Source organism: Triticum urartu, chromosome 7A (genome assembly GCF_056163025.1).
Source record: "Triticum urartu cultivar PI428250 chromosome 7A, HENAU_Tu73, whole genome shotgun sequence".
In the NCBI taxonomy this organism is placed as follows: Eukaryota; Viridiplantae; Streptophyta; class Magnoliopsida; order Poales; family Poaceae; genus Triticum; species Triticum urartu.
In genome coordinates, this window is record NC_141879.1 from 344,205,678 (window position 1) to 344,224,817 (window position 19,140).

The following is a 19,140-nucleotide window of genomic DNA, read 5'->3' on the forward strand; positions in this document are numbered from 1 at the left end:
TTAGCGGCCGAGTTGTGTCTAGAAAAATGTTTTGAGTCATTTAGGAATTATATATCGGAGAGTTTAGGAATTCTTTTTACTTCCCAGTCTCCTCATCTCTCTGGTAAGGCATCCTGACGTAGAGTTTTGACTCTTCTCTTGTCAAATTTCACTAAAAAAAATTTAGGATCACGCGGGTATCTTGGAATCGTTCTGATGGTTTTATGATGAGAACATTGTCTTGGTGCCTCCTGTCAGGGGTTTTGTGGAAGTGTCCCGGGGAGTTGAGCTCTAAGGTGTTGTCGTCATAATTTTATCGTTGCAGTTCTGGAATACCTGAGTTTAGTACGCCGACATCGAAAATCTCTTTTATGCAGTTCGTTGGTGAGATAACCTCGACGCCACCCAGTACTGGGGCGGGAGTTCGGGAGTATCGCCATAACTTGTATAACGGATGATTTTCGAAGGTTGAGGTAGATGGTTTCCGAAGTTTTTCTTGGTTATGTGTTGAAGGATGGATACAGCTGGATGTAGGATTTGCTAGTTTGAGTGAGATATTATGCTTCCCCTGTATCCCCAACACCTGATTGCATAACCGGAAAGGTTCGGGAGTTTCATAGGTGGGAATTCTAGTAGCTCTAGTTCTTCTTCCACGGATATTGGTTTGAGATTGGGATTTCTTACCGATTATTCGTTCTTGATCCGTACCTTGTTGATATATTTCTCTACCTTAATTCTAAGTGGCTTCTCAATTTATGGATATGTGACCATTGCAAGAGGAATGCATTCATTCATTTTGTTCGGATGTGAAGACTATATGTTGCAATTTTCATTCCGTTGGATTCAGCTTCAATATTTGTCTATCAATGTGCTAATGGATGTCAACCTCTTCAGGATGGCTCCTCCAATGCACATGACTCCGAATCCTGATCCGCCACCACCTCCACCTCCTCCGGAGGCATGGCAAGCTGTGATGGCCGCAACCAATGCAAACACATAGTTGATCTTGAAAATTCTTCCAGAGCGCAATCAAGGCAACCAAGGGAATCAAGGCAGCAATCAGAATCACTTTGCTACACTCAACCAGTTCCTTGCTAACGGGCCAAAGACTTTCAGCAATTGTGTTGAGGCAACTGATGCTGACGATTGGCTTGTGGATCTGTGCAAGCATTTCGAGTGCAGTAACGTCAGGCCTGAGGACTTTGTTAAGTTCGCTTCCTTCCAACTCAAAGATCAAGCTGGAGAATGGTTCCAGCAGTACAAGGATTCCAGAGGTGGACGTGTTGTCACTTGGGATGATTTCCGTCGAGATTTCCGAGCTCATCATATCCCTCAGAGCGTGGTTGAAAGCAAGCGTGAGGAATTCCGCAACCTGAAGCAAGGCTCTTTGTCTGTCTATGACTACAACAAGTTGTTTCAGAAGCTCGCCCGCTTTGCCAAGTAGGACGTCCCTGATGAGAAGAGCATGATATATCAGTTCAGGGGTGGTCTCAGAGAAGAAATCCAGCTCGCTCTTGTTCTCTTTGAGCCCTTGAGATACGATGAGTTCTACAACATGGCATTGAAGCAAGAGGCTGCTCAATTGAGGTGTGATGCTTCCAAGAAGCGAGTCAGAGATGCTACTCCTTCTTCCTCTACTCAAGTGGCCAAGCAGTAGAAGTATTGGCTTCCTCCTCCTCCGTTCCGTCAGCCGTATCAGCAGAAGAGCAAAGGTGGCAGTGGATCTTCCCACCCACCCAACCCTGGCTTTCAGAACAAGACTTCATCTCAAGCTCCAAGATCGAGTGCTCCGTACCACCGTCCGCTTTCAGAGGTCACGTGCAACAAGTGCCAACAGAAGGGTCACTATGCCAACAAGTGTTTCAACTAGAGGCGTCTTCCTCCTCCTCCTCCTGTCAGATCGGCAAGTACAGCTGTGGTCAAGCATAATCCCAAGCATGCCAAGGTCAACTTGATGAATGCAGCTCAGGCAGAGGACTCGTCAGATGTCATCATGGGTAACCTTCCTGTTAATGATATTCCTGCAGAAGTTCTTTTTGACACTAGTGCATCGCATTGCTTCATTTCCAAACCTTTTGCATCAAAGTATGAGTGTGATTATCAGTATCTGCAAAGTTCCTTGCAAATTGTGTCACCGGGCAAGCAGATGACAGCTAACACCTGCGTCCCGGAGGTTACTATCACGTTGGGTGACTACAAGTTCCTTTCTTCCCCAATTGTTCTTGGTAACTCGGATATTGATCTTATTCTCGGAATGGATTGGCTTTCTAAGCACAAGGCACATCTTGATTGTGCTGCCAGGCAGATTCTATTGACTCATTCGTCTGAGGATGTAATTGTCTTTGTCGCTCGGGATAATACCATCCGTCTGTTTTCTCTCAATGAGAAGGGTGAACTCGATGCCATCTCGCAAATTCCAGTCGTTTGCGAATATCAAGACGTCTTTCCAGAAGAGCTTACAGGAATGCCTCCGCACCGGCCAGTTGAATTCGTTATTGATCTTGAGCCTGGCATGGAACCTGTGTGCAAGCGTCCTTACAAGCTCGGACCTGAAGAGTTGAAGGAGCTGAAGACGCAACTCGATATTCAAGAGAAAATGGGTCTCATCCGGCCTAGTTCTTCTCCGTGGGGTTGTGGTGTTATTTTTGTGAAGAAGAAGGATGGAACGGACCAACTTTGTGTTGATTACCGTCCATTGAACAAGAAGACCATCAAGAAAAAATACCCACTTCCCAACATCAACGAGCTGTTCGAACAACTCAAAGGTGCCCAAGTATTCTCCAAGATTGATCTCCGTATGGGTTATCATCAAATTCGAATCCGTGAGCAAGATATTCCCAAGACGGCTTTCAGGACAAGCTTTGGTTCATATGAATACACTGTCATGTCTTTTGGTCTCGTCAACGCTCCTCCGACGTTCTCTCGCATGATAAACTTCATCTTCAACGCCTACACCAATGACTTCGTTTTGGTCTATCTCGACGACATTCTGGTTTTCTCCAAGAACAATGAAGATCATGCCAAGCACTTGCGTTTGGTACGCGATAAGCTAAGGGAACATCAGTTCTACGCCAAGTTCTCCAAGTGCGAATTTTGGCTCGATGAGGTTCTTTACCTTGGTCATATCATCTCTGCCAAGGGCATTGCCGTGAATCCTGAGAAGGTGTCTGCAATTGTGAATTGGGAACCTCCTCAGAACGTGAAGCAACTCCGTAGCTTCCTCGGTCTCGCAAGCTATTGCCGAAGATTCGTTGAAAACTTTTCTAAGATCGCGAAGCCTCTCTCAAATCTTCTCCAGAAGCATGTAAAGTACGTTTGGTCTCCGGAGTGTGACATCGCTTTCAACACTTTGAAAGAGAAATTGATCACTGCTCCAGTTCTAACTCCGCCTGATGAATCCAAGCCGTACGAGGTCTTTTGTGACGCCTCTCTCCAAGGTCTTGGCGCAGTATTGATGCAAGAGAAGAAATTTGTTGCTTATACCTCTCGCCAGTTGAAACCTAATGAGAAGAACTACCCCACTCATGATCTCGAGTTGGCGGCAGTTGTGCATGCTCTTTTGACTTGGAGACATCTCTTATTGGGAAGAAAAGTGGACATTTTCACTGATCACAAGAGTCTCAAGTACATCTTTACTCAGCCTAATCTCAACCTCAGACAAACTCGATGGGTCGAAATGATTCAAGAGTATAATCCGAGTATTGAGTATACTCTAGGCAAGGCCAATGTGATTGCTAACGCATTGAGCAGAAAGGCTTACTGCAATAGTCTGCTTCTCAAGCCTTATCAACCCGACCTTTGTGAAGCTTTCCGCAAACTTAATCTGCAAGTTATTCCTCAAGGTTTCCTTGCCAACCTTCTAGTCTCTCCTACCTTAGAAGACCAGATTTGCCAAGCCCAGCTTCTTGATGCTATGGTGAAAAAGGTGAAGATTGGGATTGCCAAGAGTCAGTCCAAGTACAAGTGCTACCGCCTTGATGACAAGGACACTCTCTTCTTCGAGGATCGTATTGTTGTACCCAAAGGTGACCTTCATATAGTGATCTTGAACGAGGCTCACAATTCTCTCCTCTCCATCCACCCTGGGAGCACGAAGATGTATCAGGACCTTAAGCAGGCTTATTGGTGGACTCGAATGAAGCGCGAGATTGCTCAATTTGTGAATGAATGTGATGTCTGCAGAAGAGTGAAGGCAGAACACCAAAGGCCAGCAGGTCTCCTCCAACCTCTTGCCATTCCAGAATGGAAGTTTGACCACATTGAAATGGACTTCAAGACTGGGTTTCCAAAGTCCAAGCGTGGCAATGATGCTATATTCGTTGTCATCGACAAACTCACCAAAGTGGCTCACTTTCTGCCTATCAAAGAGTCGATCACTACAGCTCAATTGGCGGAACTCTATACCTCTCGGATTGTCTCTCTGCACGGTATTCCACAAGTGATCTCTTCAGACCGTGGCAGCATCTTTACCTCGAAGTTTTGGGATTCTTTTCAGAAGGCCATGGGCACCAACATCCGCTTCAGCACAGCTTTCCATCCTCAAACTAGCGGTCAAGTCGAGCATGTCAACCAGATTCTTGAAGATATGCTCAGGGCTTGTGTGATCTCCTTCGGCATGAAGTGGGAGGATTGTCTTCCTTATGCTGAATTCTCCTACAACAACAGTTTTCAAGCAAGTTCGGGCAAGGCCCCATTTGAAATTTTGTATGGCAGGAAGTGCCGTACCCCTCTCAACTGGTCTGAAACCAGTGAACGTCAGCTTTTGGGTAATGACTTAATCACAGAGGCAGAGGAAATGTGCAAAGTCATTCGTGATAACCTCAAAGCAGCCCAATCCCATCATAAGAGCTACTATGATAGTAAGCACCGTGATTTGGCTTTCGAGATCGGAGATCATGTTTACCTCCGCGTCTCTCCTATGAAAGGTACTCGTCGCTTCAGTATCAAAGGGAAGCTTGCTCCTAGATACGTGGGACCTTTCAAGATTGTCAGCAAGAGAGGCGAACTCACCTATCAACTCGAGCTTCCTTCAAACTTTGCAAATGTTCATGACGTGTTCCATGTCTCTCAGCTCCGAAAGTGCTTCAAGACTCCTGACCGCACCGTCAACTTCGAGGACATTGAGCTCCAAGAAGATCTCTCTTATCGTGAGCACCCAGTTGCTATTCTTGAAGAGACTGAACGCAAGACTCGCAACAAGTCAATCAAATTTCTCAAAGTCAAGTGGTCACACCATTCCGACCGCGAAGCTACCTGGGAACATGAGGATCACCTCCGTTCTGAGTACTCGGCGTTCTTTCAGTCCTAGATCTCGGGACGAGATCTTTTCGTAGTGGTGGAGTGTTGTAACACCCCAGATGTAACTTTCCCAATTTGTACTCCAACTCTTGCCGTTTCCAGCGTTAAGTTATTTTATTTTCTCGGGTTCGGGTCCTTGTCTCCGTGTGTTGTTGTCGTTGTCATGCATCTCATATCATGTCATCATGTGCATTGCATTTGCATACGTGTTCATCTCACGCATTCGAGCATTTTCCCCGTTGTCCGTTTTGCATTCCGGCGCTTCGTTCTCCTCCGGTGGTCATTTCTACCTTTCTTTCGTGTGTGGGGATTAAACATTTCCAGATTGGACCGAGACTTGCCAAGCGGCCTTGGTTTACTACCGGTAGACCGTCTGTCAAGTTTTGTATCATTTGGACTTCGTTTGATACTCCAACGGTTAACCGAGGGACCGAGAAGGCCTCGTGTGTGTTGCAGCCCAACACCCCTCCAATTTGGCCCAAAACCCACCTAAACCTGCTCCATCATCTAGAGCGTTCGATCACGATCGCGTGGCCGAAAACCGCACCTCATTTGGACTCTCCTAGCTCCCTCTATGCCTATTTAAAGACCCCTTCCCCGAAATCCGGATCTCCCTCTCCAAAACCCTAAAAACTGCACCTCCCGCCGACGGACACGTCCGATTCGGGCCGGACGCGTCCGCCGCCGCGCCCCAACCAACCGCCGCCCGCCACGTGTCCACGCCGCCGCCTCCCACCGCTCCGGCCCGGGGAGCCCGACCGCGGCCCTCCGGCCCGCGCGCCGCCGCCGCCCGGCTCCCTCGCCCGCGCCTCGACGCCGCCGCCTTGCTCGCCGGCCGGAGCCGCCGCCACCTTGCTCGCCGGCGCGCCCTGCCACTACACCGGGCCGCCGTGGCCACCGCGCCCTCCGGCCACTCCGCCGCCTCCCCGCCTCGCCTCCGGCCAGATCCGGCCGCGGGAGAGCCGGATCCGGCGCCCCCAACCCCGGCCGCCGCCGTCCTCGACTTCTCCGGCGAGCCGCGCCACCGCCTCGGCTTCCGTGTCCCGAGTTGACTTTTCTCCGGAGGTTGAATTTTTCCTATGTCCCGAAATTCTCAGATCCATGTGCCTTTCTTCATGGCCCCGTAACTTTGCATCCCTAGCTCCGATTCATGCATATAGCATATCAAAATGTTCATCTCAGAGAGTACATCATTTCATTCCATTGCATCATTTTCATTTGAGTTCATCTTGATGCCCGAAATGCTGTTAGAAGAGGGCTACTTGAGTTAATTGTCAGATCTGCTACTCCATTTAGGTTTTTGTCATTTTTGCCATGATTAATGTGTGCATGCTATGCCCTGATGCTCTACATATGTTTTGTTAAGGGTTTTGTCATCTTTCCAGAGGTGCAACCCATGTATTTTTGTGATGTGTGTGGTGACTTGTGCAAGCTTGCAAAGTGGTGCACTTACTAATTCTGTTTTCAGGGACTTAGCAATTCCACTAAGTCCTGGATCTGTTTATCTCATATTGCCATATGTTCTTGTTGTTTCCTAGTGATCCGTGCCTCTTTTGAAGATGGTCAGTAAGGATGTTTTGTTAATCTTGTAGTTCTCTATCCATCCATATCTTTGTTTGCAATTATGGAGCACCCTAGCTTGAGTCAATCGAGCTCTACTTTTGCTACTTTGTGAATCTGGGCAGATTGTCAACTTGTTTGCAATTTTGCCGATGATGTTGTAGTTGATCCGTGCATGCTATGCTATTGTTCTTGCCATGTCTAGCTTGCATTTTGTGTGTTCTTAATAGATGTATGCTTAGCTTTTCATGACTTGCACCGTAGTGAGTGCATCGAGCTCGTAAACATGCCTACTTGAGATATGTTTCAGCATGCTCCAGTTTTCACTAAGTCTGAGATCTGATTATGTTTTTGCCATGTTCATATGCTTGCAATTGTATTTTCTGATCCCTTTTGGCTCAAGGTCACTAAGGGACTTTTGTTAAGCTCTTTGAGTAGCTCCATGCCATGCTTTACTTTGCCATGTTCAGTTCCCGTAGCATGTAGTTTTGTTGCTCCGAAGAGTGCTACCTGATCTGAAATTCTAGACAAGTGTTAATTTCACCAAGTCTGAAATCTGTTTGCCATATGCATTTTTGCCATGCTTGTTTGAACCTGTTAATAGATGATTTGGCCGTAGCTAAGTGCTAGACTTTTGTTAAGCATCTTGTATGCATCCCTGCCATGTATTTTGTTGTCTTATTTGGGTGCTGTAGCATGTTCATCTCATTGCATTTAGATTCCTACTTGCTGTAAATCGCAGACCGGTGTCATTTTTGAATCGCTTGCCATTTCCAAACCGTAACTCCGATTCCGGTGTTCTTTATATCGTTTTCAAGCGATTTCATCTCATCTTTCCAGTGGCACACTTGGAATTCCAAGTTGAGGCCAGGTTCATGTGCTTCCTGTCATAATTTTGCATATGCATTCCGCATCGCATCCCGCATAGCATACCATCCTTGCATCATATTGTTTGATCCTTGCACGTGGTTGATTGTGTCCTTGTTGCTTGTTTGTCTTGTTTGGGTAGAGCCGGGAGATGAGTTCACTAACGAGGAGCCCATTGAGTTTGCTTTCGAGGATCCAGTCAACTCTAACAACTGTGCAGGCAAGATGATCATACCCTCGAAATCACTACTATCTTTGCTATGCTAGATTGCTCGCTCTTTTGCTATGCCAATGCTACGATGCCTACCACTTGCTTTCAAGCATCCCAAATTGCCATGTCAAACCTCTAACCCACCTTGTCCTAGCAAACCGTTGATTGGCTATGTTACCGCCTTGCTCAGCCCCTCTTATAGCGTTGCTAGTTGCAGGTGAAGATTGAAGGCCGTTCCTTGTTGGAACATTTATTTACTTGTTAGGATATCATTTATTATCTTGTTATCTTAATGCACCTATATACTTGGTAAAGGGTGGAAGGCTCGGCCTCTCGCCTAGTGTTTTGTTCCACTCTTGCCGCCCTAGTTTCCGTCATATCGGTGTTATGTTCCCGGATTTTGCGTTCCTTACGCGGTTGGGTTATAATGGGAACCCCTTGATAGTTCGCCTTGATTAAAGCTTTTCCAGCAATGCCCAACCTTGGTTTTTCCATTTGCCACCTAGCCTCTTTTTCCCTTGGGTTTCCGGAGCCCGAGGGTCATCTTATTTTAGCCCCCCTGGGCCAATGCTCCTCTGAGTGTTGGTCCAAACTAGAGTCCTGTGCAGCGCCCCCTCGGGGAAACTCGAGGTTTGGTTTTAGTTGTATGGAGCGCTCATCTGAGTGTGCCCTGAGAACGAGATATGTGCAGCTCCTATCGGGATTTGTCGACACATTCGGGCGGTGTTGCTGGTCTTGTTTTAACCTGTCGAAGTGTCTTGAAGAACCAAGATACCGAGTCTGATTGGAACGTCTTGGGAGGAGGTCTATTCCTTCGTTGACCGTGAGAGCTTGTCATGGGCTAAGTTGGGACTCCCCTGCAGGGATTTGAACTTTCGAAAGCCATGCCCGCGGTTATGGGCAGATGGGAATTTGTTAATGTCCGGTTGTAGATAACTTGAACCTTAACTTAATTAAAATGAATCAACTGAGTGTGTTACCGTGATGGCCTATTCTCGGCGGAGTCCGGGAAGTGGACACGGTGTTGGAGTAATGTTTGTGCAGGTTGTTCTCTAGTTTCTCGATCGCGCTTTGCCACCTCTTCTCGCTCTCTTTTGCGAACAGGATAGCCACCATATTTGCTAGTCGCTTGCTGCAGCTCCACATATTTACCTTGCCTTACCTCTAAGCTTAAATAGTCTTGATTGCGAGGGTGCGAGATTGCTGAGTCCCTGTGGCTCACAGATTACTATTACACCAGATGCAGGGCCTGATGATTCCGCTCCAGGAGACGCACTTGAGTTCAAGTGTCCTTTCCTGATGATCAGTAGTGGTGCCCAGTTGGGGGTGATTGGGACCGTGTCGCATGTTGGGTTATCTTTTATTTTGGCGCCGTAGTCGGGCCATGAGTGTTTGGATGATGTAATGTTATTTATGTACTTGATTGACGTGGCGAGTGTAAGCCAACTATGTTATCTCCCCTTTTATTATCTATATTACATGGGATGTTGTGAAGATTGCCTAACTTGCGACATATGCCTTCAATGCGATTATGCCTCTAAGTCGTGCCTCAACACGTGGGAGATATAGTCGCATCGAGGGTGTTATAGTACGTACACGTTCGCGACCAGAATGACAACGCTACGTACGCTTCGACCAGGTGGGTCCCGACTGTCAGGCACTTCCTTCCGTGCGAAGATGTAGCTGGTGGGTCCCAGGAGTCAGGGGGCGAATCGTTTTTTTTTTGCCTGGACGCACTTCCTTGCGTGCGAAGGTGTAGCTGGTGGGTCCCAGCAGTCAGGAGGGAAACGTTTCTTTCGTGAAATACGGTGGCCCATCCGGTGGGTCCCCGCTGTCAGGTGGAGGAATAATTATTTTGCACGTAATAAGGAGGCACTTCCTTGTTGCGGCCGTGGACCCAGCTGTCAGCCTCTCCACGTACAGTCCACGTCCGATGGAAGCCGTTCCTTGACCACGTTGACCACGTCGCGCCGAGAGCACCAGGGCGGTGGACGACGGCGAGGCCTAGGAAGGGGACGACGCGGAGCCGGGGAAGACGCGGTAGTGGATGCCCACGCGTAGGGGAGTATGAGGGTTCACCGGTTCGCTGCGGTGTGATGCTGTCATCGCCGCAGAATAACAGGGGGTCTGTGTGAGTAGAGGGATGGTCTGGCCAATGGTGGGAGTAGTAGGGGGCGGTGAGGCCTCCTCCGCATCACAGCCGGCCACGGGAGGCAGGAGCACGAGGCACGACCGGCGCTGGTTTGGGCGGCTGGAGCAAGAATACCAGAGGTTGAAGAAGCACTATGGCCGTTGGATGGACATAGTACGGTCACTTGAGCTAGAATCGTGCATATTGACTAAGTTGACAAAGCCCTCCGTCCCTGTCAACTTAGTAGACCCACAAGTCAGCCTGCCAATATACTGGGTCCCAGCTAACAGGGAGAGTATTCATTTTTTTGTGCGTAATAAGGAGGCACTTCCTTGCATGCGAAGATATAGCTGGTGGGTCCGAGCTGTCAGCGGTGGTAATGTTTTTTCGTGAAATACAGAGGCCCTTTCGGTGGGTCCCTGATGTCAGGTGGAGGAATCATTATTTTGCGTGTAATAAGGAGGCATTTCCTTGCGTGCGGCCGTGGACCCAGCTGTCCGCCTCTCCACCTAAAGTCCACTTCAGATACATGTCGGTCACCACGTTGACCAGGCCGCGCAGAGAGCACCAGGGCGGTGGACGACGGCGAGGCCTAGGAAGGGGACGACGCGGAGCCGGGGAAGACGCGGCAGTGGATGCCCACGCGGAGAGGAGTACGAGGGTTCACTGGTTCGGCTGCGGTGTGAGGCTGCCGTCGCCGCAGGGCCTGGCTAGCGGTGGGAGTAGTAGGGGGCGATGAGGCCTCAACGGCAGCACAGCCGGCCACTGGAGGCAGGAGCAGGAGGTCTCCCCGGCGCTGGTTTGGGTGGCTAGTGCAAGAAGAGCAGTGATTGAAGAAGCAGCAGAACCGTTCGATTCAAATCCAATGGTTACTGCTGCTAGAATCGTTTATTAACTAAGTTGACAAGCCCTGCGTACGCGTCAACTTAGTAGGCCCACAGGTCAGCCTCCCAACCGGTGCGCCCCAGATGTCAGTGGGAGGAATCATTTTTTCGCGTAATAAGGAGGCAGTTGATTGTGTGCGGCCAGGCCAGCGGAGGGAGTAGGGTGGGCCGGGGAAGCCTGCGCGGCATCACAACGGGCCAGAAAAGGAGGGAGTAGGCAGTCCCACCGGCGCTAGTTTAGGCGGCTGGAGCAGGAAGATCGGAGATTGAAGAAGCACATCGGTCGTCTGATGGACATCCAACAGTCACTGCTGCTAGAATCGTGTGTTCACTGACAAAGCCTTGCGTAAACAGTCAGCCTCGAAATCTGTGGCATGTATAACCCATTTGCTATTATTTTTCTAATTTTTACTCATTTTCTAATTCATATGGAATTTATTGCAGCCCGTTTTCCATTTTTAGAATTGTCGGCCATTTTCTGGTCAGTACCAGGGTCAAAAAATTAACTAAATATGTGGGAAATTTTGAAAATTCGCAAATTTTTGCTGGGGGATGAAATATTCTTAATCCAAAAATTAATAGCCATAGTAAAACAAATTTAAAAATAAATTAGTACTATGTCATGTTAAATCCAATGAAATACGTATAAGATATCAGTGAAGAACAAAAACAAAAGAAGAAACTTATATCCCGTTTGCTATATTTTTTTTGGAATTTTCAACCCCTTTTGATATTACTTTTAACAGACATTGACCATACTCTTAAGCCAGGCTTGAATGCATCCCTCTTCGTCTTGAAAGATTTGCAGCCCAGTAATTCAGAGAAAACAAATAGGCCTAGCTTGGGTATTCTTCAAAAAGAAATATCGCGCTACCTATTTTCCCAAAGAACTAGTGCATGAGCATTTAGCTTTATTTATTTACTTATTTATGTTTAGGGGACCATGAGCATGTACCTGGGCCAGATTCATGTGAGAGCCTCCCTTCCAGTTATTTATGGGCTTCTCTATTGGGCCTTCATCAGTGGGCTGCATGTTATCAACAAGTGGAAATGTGTTCCGTACAAAAAATAGTATGCGCTACGTACGGTATGGGGCCCTAAAGGATCGAACCGTGCAACGACTTCCAAAACATTGTGTTTGTAGTTCTAACAACATATTTATTCAACCAACAGATGAAATATACTACTAATTGTACATTGAAAACAGCAGCAGCAACCAGGGCTGGGGGTGCAACAGAAGCAGTAAGCAGGCCAGAAGAGTGAAGACGCAGCTCTCTCTTCCAAACCAAACATCAGCCATCATTACAAAAGGGCTACCTAAAAAGAACAAGTGTATGCATCAAACTAAATAAAGATCCTACTACACCAAGTGTACGCATCTAACTAACTGGCTCAGTTAGACATTACTATTTATTAAGCTATGGAGATTGGCTGACGGCTTGAACCAGATGGGTGCCTCACGTGGGAAACTCCAGCCAGCAGGTCGAAGTCTGATACTTGCGACCCTCTCTCCTACTTTGGGCTGCAGAGCGTGGCGGCACATATCAGGGTATGGTGCATGCAGAGATGCATGGTACGCTGTGTACACACATTTTTGCCTCATGAACGAAACCGTGCTGCCATCATGATCCTCGCATGGTACTGAGATTGTCCACACGCGAAACAATGAGCTTGATTACCTCTGTGGGGAGCAAATTCCAGCCACTCTTTCGGTGGACGCTGCTTGGTTCTGCCATTGTTAGTGCTTGGGTTCCGGACGAGGGGGGAGGCGCCTTAGCGGGGATGGAAGATTGGACGAGATTATGTGCGGACAAAGATGGAGAAGCGAGTATGTGCTGCGGGAAGTGGACAAGTGATGATGACTATAACACGTCGCTTGACTTACGAGACACATACCAGTAGCGTAGGGTCATGTCGATGCCAGACAACTTGCTTGAGTGATCACAGTACTGGTACTCCCTACAGTGCTATGCCCTAACTTGCTTGAGTAGAGTAGTAGAGTAGGACTCTTCTCTACTACTAGCACTGGAGGAGTAGTATATTCTAATCTAAAATAGTTATAAAATTCAATGCCCGAGCGTGGAACGACTACGAGCCGTGCTCAAAGACCGTGTCTACGTGGTGTTTGTACATGGGCGACAACCTCAACGCCAACGGTGCTGCTCCCATTGCACCGTATGTGTTTCTGTCCTTCCTGTTCGAAATCGTGGTAGAATTCATGATTTATTTTGTGCTTATTCGGATTAAATCTCGTAGTAACTTGCTCATATATTCAACTGGCGCAACGTCCCCTACAACCACTCCCGTTTCATGGACGGCCTGGTCGATGCCTCCAAGGAGCCCTTCGTCCACTACGATGAGTGCCCGATGCCGTTTTGTGGCTCGCCGGCGGACATGGTGCATCACCTCACGGATGCGTGTAGTGGTCACTGCTGTCCCTTGGTGGAGAACATCAAGTACGAGACGTGCTACCCGTTCACCATGCCGGAGTCGCTGGAGGATCGACGTGAGAGGGAGGGGGAGGAGATAGCGATGAACGTGAACGTGAGGGGGAGGAGATAGCGATGTCGTGGGAGGCACAGTATTTATAGCGAGCAATGGCACACCTATGTAAGATACAGACTGAGCTGCACTGACTTAACTGCAGGTCCAGTTGCGTCACTGACATGTGGGCCAGACCCCTGTTGGGCCCACATGTCACTGACCCAATGCACCTGCAGTTAAGTAACAGCTACGTGGGCATATTTGTTGGAGTAAATTACGGGGGAGCGAAGGGGTGGAAATATTGCTGGTCACAACGTATTGGACGAGCGTGGGGGAGGAGAGTCATGCATGCAGATTTTTTTCACACGGGGTGGGGTGGTGGGACCGCCGGAGGGAGAAGGAGAGTTTGGCAGGCATATTGTTTCCACACATGGAGAGGAAAAGATTTGGAGATGAACGGGCTTCCTGCAGGTATGGGGAACGGTGCATAATAAGTCATCTTGCATGTCGGGCTAGGTATAGTCTCAAGTCATTAAAAACATACACGCCCCACACATGTTCATATTTCAAGGTGCACTAAATTATTGCATGTGATGATTAAGGCTGGCCATAATGGTGGTATCTTAGCTAGTATCATGCACACGAGAATAGCAAACATGCTGATGTGGCAAAGAATTAAAGAAGAGAGGGGGGTTAGAGTAACTAGTGTTCATGCATGCATTGGTAAACACATTTTTTGTGAAGAACGACATCACTAGTTGAGTACTTTTGCAGACTTCAAAAACTATTCCACCGCCTCTACTATCTTGCTAAGAGTAGGTGAAATTTTTGAATCGAACCCTTTAAACTAGAAGGGAGGTAGTGGTACTCTAATAGCTAACCTTGTTGTGATGACAAGATAGGACATGGCATGCACCTAGACGAAGGAACTAGTCTGCATTGTGCATTTAAGTTTTGTCTGAAGTCAATGTACCTCTACTTTCACCAGACTTATAGAAAAATGTGTCAACATTCACAATGTCAAATCAATATTTTTACACTCATTATAAAACGTAGTTCTTATACTCATTATAATCAGTATTGTAGATATTGATATTTTTAGTATAAATTTGGTCGTGGGATTTCATTGATGCCTGTCAAAGCATGGAGGAAGCGGAGCTTAGGGCTTGCATTGCCGGTCCCTACATAGGTATTTCTCTTCATAATCCTGTAATTTTAGAGACTGATTGCACTTTTGTGGTAGCGTCTCTTGCATCGGGGGACTATGATAGGTCTGCTATGCATGACCTGAAGATGAAAGCATTGAGCATCTCGAAGTTGATCAACAATCTTCAATTGTCAAAGATTAGCCGTTCGGCCAATAAGGTGGCACACTTAATCGCTAAGTATAGCTTTGACAATAGATTAGATGGTATTCTTGTAAATAACGTACCGCCCTGTGTGGTGAATATTGTATCGAATGAGTGTACTAGTGTGGCTGGTTAATTAATATAAGGTGGTGTTAAAAAAAGTATAAATTTGGTCAAACACTTTGCAAACGGTTGACGGGAGTAAAAAGGACCAGAGGGGGTATCATGCATGCGGAGTAGGCAAAAAAATTGCTTGTCTAAAAAAAGGCAAAAAATTGCTCATTTATAGCCGGTCGAAGTCTCAAAGGGCGCGACCGCGCGAGGGAGGCGAAGGTCGTGGGAGGCGCGACGTTTGACGGAATTAAGTGAAGTTACATCCACGCGCCGGCATGGCGTGCGAACAGGCAGAAACTATACCGTCAGGCCTACGATATGGGTCTAGTAGACATGACATCTAATGGGTCCCGCATAGTTCTCGAGAACTCTTTGGGGGCTTGTAGCCGTTTATCTACTGGGCAAGCCAGCAAGCCCACGCCATTGGCACGCCCTACTCGTCCCCGTCTTCTACCTTACAATAGTTCGCTCCCAGTCGTCCCGTCCCTTCACATTAGTTCGCTCCCAGTTTTTTTTGCGGGGTACAACGGTTCAACTTCTCCTAACCCTCCTCCAAAATCCATGGCCTCCCAAATCTCCATGGTCACCACTGAGTACCAGGTTAGAGCCATCACCGGCGATTAGTTCATTGTCATCTACACACGTGGATCCAAGACGACGAAAGCATGGCTTGCTCGCTTCCTACGCATGTTCAACAGTTCAACAGATGAGTGGGTCGCTGGGCTAGATGTTGAGTACACCACAGTCCTGGGATGAGAGAAGGATCTAAAGGACGAAGAGAGGAAGAAGCCCGCCGTGATCCAGGTTTGCGTACATAACGTTTGCTTGGTCTACCACATATGCCATGCCGACGTTGAGTGCCAGGATTTTAAGAACTTCCTGAAGGACAAAAGAGTGAAATTCGTTACTGTAGGCTTTAAGAACGACAGGGATGTCCTGCGTCAGATAGGTCTCGTTGTAGGCCAGCCCTTTGATCTCCAAAAGGCAAGCCTGGTGTCCTCCTCTCAACCTTCAATGCTGACCCTGGCAGCAGCCATGATTGATCCTTCATACACTAAACTGAAGAAACCTCATCACGAGTTTCATCATGCATGGGAGTCGAAGACATTAGATGAAGATCACATCGTGTACGCAGCAATGGATGCCTACCTTTGTTTAAATATCCACAAGGGTTGGATGAAGAAGCAGAGCCCAGTATCCGGTTCAAGCAAAGAAGCGCCGGCGAAGAGGAAGAGGAAGAGGGACGAGGACGAAGTCGAGGACGTGGACTCGGACTCCGAGTAGGTGGCAGTGTCGTCGCTCATGCTGGTTCTACTGCAGTGTCAAGCGGACTAGTTGCTTAGTTTATTTTCAAGGGTGTGTTGTGCTGAGGCCCCAGCAGAACTATGTTTATGTTCTTTCTCGTTATTTGAACTCTTTAGTACGTACAGTAGTACTAGTACTATGTTTTACTATTGTTCTTCTTGCAGTTGGTACTACTGCTCATATCTTCGTGTTCCTACTGTACTTAATACATTCGTACTAGTAGTATAATTTGGGTCAGTCGATTGTGAAAGAAGTTCGACGGAGCGAAGGAAGAAGACGGCAGAAGAGGTGGAAGAAGCCCTTCTAGCCATCCATGTTGCATCAAACGGCTTACATGAGTAAACTGACCCAAATTGCTCCTTCAGATTGCAGGATCCATGTGGCATTCAAGGTCTCGAAGGTAGATTCCGCGTCCGCACCCGGTTTGCGGGCTCCACGCGTGCGCGACCGGCTTTCGCCGTGACAGCCACCATGCGCGCCTCCTCCACATGGTCGGAGACAACAATGACATGGTAGTTCCTCCTCGCTGGCGTGCTAGAGCACGCGCTCGTCCTCCTCTTCGTACGCTGCGTGCATAGATGCAGCTCCACCAGCTGCTCGCGTGCTTGGCAGCGTGGCGGCATCGCGAGGAGGGACTACAGACGACGTGAGCGGGCGAGCCTTCGACTTCATGGCACAGGGATGGCGGCGACACGACGGTGATGGGCGAGAAATTGTTGGCCGGAGCAGGCGGGTGCCGGCATGCGCAACGGTGGTGGCATATTGATGAGTGCGCGTGTGGGAGCTTAGTTTAGTTATATATATATATAAGGTTGGTCAAACTTAAAAGAAAACCGTACTAGTACACGCAAACATTAGACTTAGGTAGCGCTTTTATTAGTTAGTACCACAGCCACTATACGGAATCCTGTGCAAGCGCGTGAACCGCGGCCGTGCGGTCGATCGAACGGTGCATCACCGTGTCGTGCTCGAAGGACATCCACCAAACGTTTTTGTGTGTGTGAAAACAATCCTCGAATATTACTCAACTTTTTTTCCTGTGAAAGTTCTTGATGCTGCAATATTTCCATATATTCGAATTTAGCTCCAGTTCGTGTTTATTTGGATTTGGACGTTTTAGGTGCGCCCTAGTTTTTTTAATACTGATTTTGTGTGTGTGACTGAGAGAGAACGTGTGTATGTGTCCATATGTGTGTTGTGGCGGAAGGGCAATGTGGAGACGGTGTGCGTGTGATACAGACATAGAGAGGTGTGAATGTGCAAATGATCATGCATGAGTGAGACATAGACAGATGCCGATATGTTGTGTATACATGAGAGAATGGTCTTCTAGTTTAGGGCCTGTTTGGTTCCAATAAGTCACCTGACTTATAAGTCAGGTGACTTAAAATCAGTGACTTATAAGTCACGCCTGTTTGGTTGTCATCTGACTTATAAGTCACCTGACCACACCTTCCCACCTTGTTTTTTAATGTAAAGGTGATGGGACCCACGTAAAAAGGGGTCACTTATAACTTTTAAGTTGGGCCGGAGCAACTTATGACTTATAAGTTGGGGTGACTTATAAGTTGGGTCCGTTTGGCAAAATAAGTCACTTTTTGCACTTTTCGACTTATAAGTCGGTGACTTATTTGGAACCAAACAGGGCCTTACTTGTGTGTGTGTGAGAGAGAGAGAGAGAGACAGAGAGAGGAGCATCCGTAACACAACAACCATCTCTCTCTCGATTCATCAGTCCCTCGCACGGTCGCATGCAACACATGCATCAACGCGCACATTTTGACACCCTCACCCGGCCCCTGCCCACCTCAAGGCCCGGACAATCTCTTCGTGAATACACATTTCTCTCCTTAGGTTTGTTTTCTCTCAATATCTGACACACACACACACAGAGAGACACACGCAACACAACACACACACACACACACACTCCCCCGAGCACACAATTCATCCCCATCCAAGGTTATACGGCGACCACTCTCGCTTGTGCTTCTTTGCACCCCAACATGCACAACACCTCAATCTTCAAAGAGGGCATCGAGCAGATAGAAGACGGCGACCACACCGCACTAGAGAATGCGGGGTCATTTGGAAGCAGGGTGATGTGACGACGGCTGACTGACTCCTCCCCCACCCTCTCTCTCTCTCTTGCACAAAATTACCAATCCCTCTCTCCCCCGCACAAAATTGTCAATCCCTCAACCCATGAGATCCTTCCCCTCTCATCCATGTTTTTCCAGCTCTCTCATTAAACATGTTGTCTCTTCTCCTTCCACGTATACAGAATCCAGATGCACACGCATCTCATGTATATTACATGTATCCATCTTTCTCACAAACCTAACTTCTTCCTCTCTCTTTCTCTCTCTCTATCTCTCTCTGTCTCGTTAGGTTTGTCTCCTACTCTCTTGTCCACATACATACAATCTTTCCCGCCCTATCTGCTCCATCTTCAAAAGCTCTCTCTGCACGTTTCATTCACACATTAGGATATGTCAAAATGTTGCTTCTATAATGGCTGATGTAGAGTTATGGTTGTTTTTGTTGCATCCTACAAAGTAATAACTATGAAATGCATTTAGATTCCCATTTGACTGGGATTATGTGAGTTTGAGCATGTTGTGAAGTACTATAGACCCTGTATACATCTTGGGATTCGACAATGATTGTAACTATTGAATTGTATAGACCATTACATTCGAAGTCAATAGCCTAATATATTTATTTCACAATTTCAACAAATGATTAGTTCACTACAAACTAAGAAAACAAATGTGTACTCCCTCCGTTTTTATTTAAGTCCGCGTATTAGCATTGGTCAAAGTCAAGTTTTGTAAACTCTCAGAAAGCTTATAACAAAAAATATTAACATATACAATAACAAATAAATACCATTAGATTCATTATTGAATGTACTTTCACATCATACATATTTGTTATGGTAAATATTTATATTTT